A 5,919-nucleotide genomic window follows, 5' to 3' on the forward strand; every position below is an offset into this window, starting at 1 on the left:
AAAAAAAAAAAAAAAAAAAACACATAGTAAAATTAATACCTTCTCCGCTTCGCATCGAAGCTAAAAAAAATTAATTTACTACCATTACTTTTAGTTCAATTTACAATTTTGAAATTGACATCATAAAATAGGTAATTTTATGAGAATTAAAAAAATTGTATCGTTAAGGTTAATATGTATGTAGTCAGCAAATTGAATATTTATAGTAAAAATATCAGAAAAACTCAATATTTTTTTGCATTTTTATCGTAAATTACGATAAAAAGGGGCAACTAAGTCCATTTGGCTGACTGACTATCAGGCACGTAGACAAGGGTGGGCCTGGCCCCCCTTAAATTTAATGTGGCCCAGAGCCGGCCCCCCAAATTTAAAATTCAATTATTTTTACGAATTATTAAAAACGTGCTAGGCCTTATATACATTGAAATTATTATTAATTTGTGATTACTATTGAGTAATATAGTTATTATTATGGCTGCATTTTCATTTTTATATTCATAGAAAACGTTATTTGAAAGAGATCATGTTCTAGACGTAATAATAAATGGAATAGCAATTACTCCAAACGTGGTTGTAGGTAAATTTTTTTTTAACTCTGGTCTAACAAATGATAACAAACTACCAAGTATCTGCATTGATTAGAATCTAGTTGATTTCAAAATTCGATAGAGTATACTCTATGAAAAATTTTTTGATAAATCTTATCTTTAATTTGTTTCTTTTTTTATAATTTAATACTTACAATAGGTAATTTATTTGTTTTTATTAATTTGTTATTTGCGTGCTCTAAATAATAGTAATAAAAATATGACTAAAAAAAGGCAAGAATTGTTTTTAATTTTAAATAAAATAAATTTTGCATTGTTTATAATGCCTTTCATTTTTTTTCATCCAGTTACACCGATTTCGTTCAAATATTCCTTCCAGCTACATCAGGAAATAAACTGCAAACAAAACAATAAGCTGTACTATATTCCAAGTGTGGTTGTTCAATATACCAAGATGGATTAAAACGATGTGTTTCTCGCTTTGGGTAAATATTTAATTTTGGTTGATGTGGGCCTTGCATGATTAGGTATTATCTTTGATTATCTGAAGTTATTTTAGTTCTGAGTCCTGGATCATGATGAACTTTACTACTCACAGTATCTTTTTCGGTAAAATTGTCTGAAACTGTTTCTATCTGTGTCATTAAGACATTACATCTGTCCATTATGTAAGAGGAAAGTTTAAGGATGTGTGTTATAGCATCTTTAACTTCAATTACAAACTTGTAACTATTTACAACTTCATCTTCATGAAGTTTTTGAATTATTGGTTTACACATATCTATATAATCAGTTAAATTTTAGCTTCGATGCGAAGCTGAGAAGGTATTGGTTTTACTAAGATGTGTTTTTTTTTTTGTGTCTGTTATCACTTTTTCTCAGCTCTCGCCGAACCAATTTCTTTCAACAATACGTCAAAAGATCACAAATCGTATCTAGTCGAAGACATTACCCTCAAAAATTGAAAAAATTTTTTCAATTTTTTTACTAAAAACTACCGTAACTTTTTCAAAAATGAACATATCAATATAATTTTTTTTTTTATAAATGCTTGATATCTTTATCTATCATTTGGTATATATTTTTTGTAAATCTGACACTTAACCTGCCCACAGGGGGGGGATTTAAAATGACAACTTTTTCAACTTAACTTTTGAAAATGTTCCGGAAAGTCTGACACTTTTATATATATCTTAAATTAAAGGTAATGTAATGTACTTTATTATGAAAAAAAAAAATTGGACTTGTCTTCGTTGTGAAAATGGCTACCAAATGCTATTTTTGTGTGAAATTTCTCGATTTTATATTTTACATTTTTTACTTTAAAATGCTATAACTTATTGAAAAGTGTATGGATCAACACAATTTTTTTATGAAAAATAATATTTTTTTATAATCCTTTTTTCATTTGACATACTTTATCTTAATCAGTATATTAATAAGGAACTAGCAGATCATGTAGCTTTTGAAATAATACACCAATTTTTTAAAATTAAACACTATCTAAAGATTTGCATCGAAGCGTTTTATTTTGATAGTGATTTTAATCACTATCAGATATCATTATACTTGATCCAACTATGCCACGTCACCACTGTGCCGCGACCCCCCTGTGCTGGGTTTTTAAACTGACCAGCACAACCAAAGATGTTTCCTGTTAAATCTGAATATTCAAAATTTGTTTCTGAACTTTGATTAGTGCAATCACAATGATTAAGTTCATTAATAACTTTTGATTCGCTCTATTTTTGAATTGCATTGGTTTCCATAAATTCAATTTCAGAAACATGTGCATTGTCACTAGCCTTAATAACAGATATTGGTGACTGGACATCGGAGGTTGGACTTAATTTTGAGTTAACCTAACAAAATTACTCATCAGTTAGCTAGTTTACAAAATAAGCTATATTTGCTTTTTAAATGGTTAATGATATTTTAGATTCAGTGTAATATTGGGACTAGTTTTAAAACTAAGCTTAGATTTTAATAACATGACAATTTATAATATTTAATATAATTTTTTTCTAAGCTCAAAGGATGAGTTAAGAAATAACTATATTTTAATTGTGACTTTATATACAAACATTTTCTAATAAACTTGATGAAGCCACTTGTAAATTCTTATTAGAAGCTTTAAGTGCAGCTACAAATGGATTCTTAGAAGCCCCTGGTTCCTTAACTCTAATACGTTTTCCATTGTGACAAGCCGATTCATGTCTGGTCTTAAAATCGTTGTCAAATATACTTCCACAACTTTCACATTGCACTTTTCTACGTTTACCCATATTTAAACTTTGGATTTAGGCAGTCAGAATGCCTTAAAAGTTCAAATTTATTAGTAAATTAAACATTTTTAGACTACTATTAAGGACTACAAACTTACACAAATTTTTTTAATGTATCATTTACTTAAGTACCTATATTTTGGATTGGGTACATTTTTCCGTATTTTTATTTCCGCAAACCTGATTTCTGCATGACCATTTTTCCGCACGGACATTTTTTATGTATATAACAAATGTCAAAATAAACTCAATTTTTTTATTTTCGAGTTACCATGACAACTAGATCACTGCATTTAACAAGACCGTTTGAGACGATCCGTTTTTGTTATTTATTGACATTTCGATATTTTTCGCGCATAGAACTTAAAATTTCTAGTAAATAATGATTGCAGAAATTGTCAGAAACTTCCTTTTTCTCGATGGATATGTCTATCACTCGCGATTTTGTGATTCTCGCCGACATTGGGAATGTCAAAGAGTACGTTCAAAGTAATGCAAGACTCGAGCGATAACAAATATACTAGAGCAAAATGCGGACATAATCGTGTTTAAAGGGACTGTGGCGAGTCTTCGAATCATACGAGCAACATGTTGAAGATGGTACGGAGGACAGGTATTTGTCAAATTTGGTTCATAATTTTTACTTGTGAAGGTCATTCGGTTATTTGCTAAAATTTTTGGAAGCTTGTACATGCGAAAAAATGTCCGGATACCTATAATTTGGCATAAATTTAAGTTATAGATTACATTATGTGTATTTTCAATAAGGATTATATTAATGTTTTACTATTAAAATTTAATAATTGCGAACTTAACTTAAGGTATTAATACCTTGGTTTTTTTTTGTTCTTTATGATTTATTATGTTTATACTCTTGGCTCTTTTACGTAAATATTTTAATTATTTTTGAAATTTTAAAAATGGAACATATATAAACAACTTTATTAATATAAATAAAAATACAGCGGACTGCTCACTTTGTGAGTTGCCTATAGACACAGTTTACCAATTCAATACGGTTGTACATAGCATTACAGTTAAAAATGAATACAGATATAAATAAAATAAAATAAAGATAATAATTAAATTAACAGTAGATAAAATTTGAAAAATTAAAAAAAAAAAANTAGCTTTCGCTGCTTTAGCTTGCCTGATCGTCCTAACTAAGACCCCGTCAGGGCCGGGTGAAGAATCGATTGCCATATTTTTAATTGACTTTTCTATCGAATCGAATGATATAAGAAATGCGTCAGCTTCGCATATATTGGCATTGAGATCGTACGACTCGCGAATTTTGTCATTGGGTATCTCAAAAATGTTCTTGAAATGTTGCTCAAGGGCATTCATTTCGATTTTCAGCTCGACTCTCTTTGACGTGTTCAGTAGATGATTCGCAACCTTACGCCGTTGGTTGGCATATTGCCATTGGGCGAGATCATAATAGTAGCGGTCTCGTGTTCTTAGTCGCTGTCGTTTCGACGCCCGTTGCGGGTTTGACGATTCCTTGTACCGGCGATCCATATTATTTTCCTGCCGTTGCTTGCGTTTTTGGTAGTAGGTGACTGCGGGATGTTGCGGACCGGGTAACTGTTTATTTGCCTCAAATAAAAACACTAAGAATTCCGAAACGAGCTTATCGAAACTTTTAGTAAGTTCGGGCAACTGAGCCATGCCGGCAAGATTCGCGAACTTTTCGGCGTACGCGTTGGATTCTAAAGCTAGTATGCGTAGATTGTCATTAACTTGATCATTAGCGTGTGCCTCAGTATTTGCGGCGCGGTCATTTTGTTCTATTGGGTTCTGTTGTGACTGAAGGCCGGGAGTTGCATCGATGAGTCTCTGTGCTCTAATGGCTGCACAGGGGCCGGACGCTCTTGCTAAATGTCCGTTCACAGAGATGAACTCTTTCCCACAGCCGGGGCAGCGAGATTTCGGCTTTGCGCTCATGGTCTCGGTAGTAATTCGATAGGGCGGCAATAGGACGTTAGAAATCACTGCGCGCACGGTGTATACGCGTTTATGGATTTCTACGCACACGTTGTATATGCGGTGTTAGTGGTGTAGGTCGTGGCGCGTCGGTTCCGATATAGCTGCAGTTCTCGATAATGTAGGACCACTGGACGCCGATAAGATTAAGATTAAAATTAAACTTACGTGTTGCGCTGTTACGGCGGTCGTACATTACAGAGATTTTCGAAAGAATGTGAATATAGAATGTGCTTGGAGTAAAATAGAAGGCTCATAAAAGCCTCATAAAGCTAAGATAGCAACTTGCTCCTTATGAGCAATGAATGCAACATAAAATACATCTGTGTTGTACAGAAATCAGCCACAAGAACCAGCGTTAAAGTCTCTGAGAAAAACAGCTGAACAGATTTAAGGATTCAGTTACAATAAAACGTTTTAATCAGCTGATCGAATAGAAGCAAGACACTTAACATTGATAAGACATGATCATATTACCATGTAATGATGTGGCATTCTATTATTTTGGACAACGAGAAAACTTCAGAACAGCAGCTTAGATAAACAAAACGACCCACAAATACGAACTAGGATCCAATAAACACGATTTACAAACTATTAATATAAAGAGTACAGCTAAACGGTAAAATAAATTAATCAAACAAAGAGTAAACTTTTCACTGTTATCACTGTTACTCATAAATTAACATATTATAATTAACTAATTGAACATAAATAGTATACATTTAATATTATTAATTAAAAACTTTTCGCAAATTTAGATTACTAAATGAAAACGCTTACTTCTATAATTCACGTCGTTTAAGTAGGTATACTCAGTGCTCGAATTGGGGGGGGGGTGCGCAGGGGGACGTAGCTCCTCTACTTTTTTTTAAATTTTTTTGCGCACCCCAACTACTTTTTTTATGAGAACGGTGGAAAATACCACCTCTTTTTTCTTTTTTTTAAATATTAGTATGATAATGAAATATAATTTATTAATAAATACTAAATAAAGTAATGAGTAAAAAAAAAAAAAAAGATCTTCAAAATGCTAGGGACGCAGTTTTCAAATTGTTAAGTTGAGCTCCCCTACTTATTTTTGGCCAATTCGAGCACTG

General features: G+C 32.0%; 3 protein-coding genes across 4 annotated transcripts in view; 2 read left to right on the top strand and 1 right to left on the bottom strand.

The window, feature by feature from the left end:
* Positions 1-5,919, bottom strand: part of LOC126910542 (tubulin-specific chaperone E) — a 53,618-nt gene that overhangs the window by 18,166 nt on the left and 29,533 nt on the right. The window lies entirely within an intron of this gene.
* The window catches only part of LOC126910537 (WD repeat-containing protein 47), a 79,033-nt gene that overhangs the window by 13,961 nt on the left and 59,153 nt on the right, over positions 1-5,919 (top strand). The window lies entirely within an intron of this gene.
* LOC126910556 (glutathione S-transferase-like) overlaps positions 919-5,919 on the top strand; it is a 15,449-nt gene continuing 10,448 nt past the window's right edge. Inside the window, exon 1 of the mRNA XM_050693211.1 lies at positions 919-1,033. The gene's annotated coding sequence lies outside the window, so the exon portion shown is untranslated. The remainder of the gene's footprint in view (positions 1,034-5,919) is intronic.

Source organism: Daktulosphaira vitifoliae, unplaced genomic scaffold, assembly GCF_025091365.1.
Source record: "Daktulosphaira vitifoliae isolate Bord-2020 unplaced genomic scaffold, ASM2509136v1 Scaffold_1, whole genome shotgun sequence".
Classification (NCBI taxonomy): Eukaryota; Metazoa; Arthropoda; class Insecta; order Hemiptera; family Phylloxeridae; genus Daktulosphaira; species Daktulosphaira vitifoliae.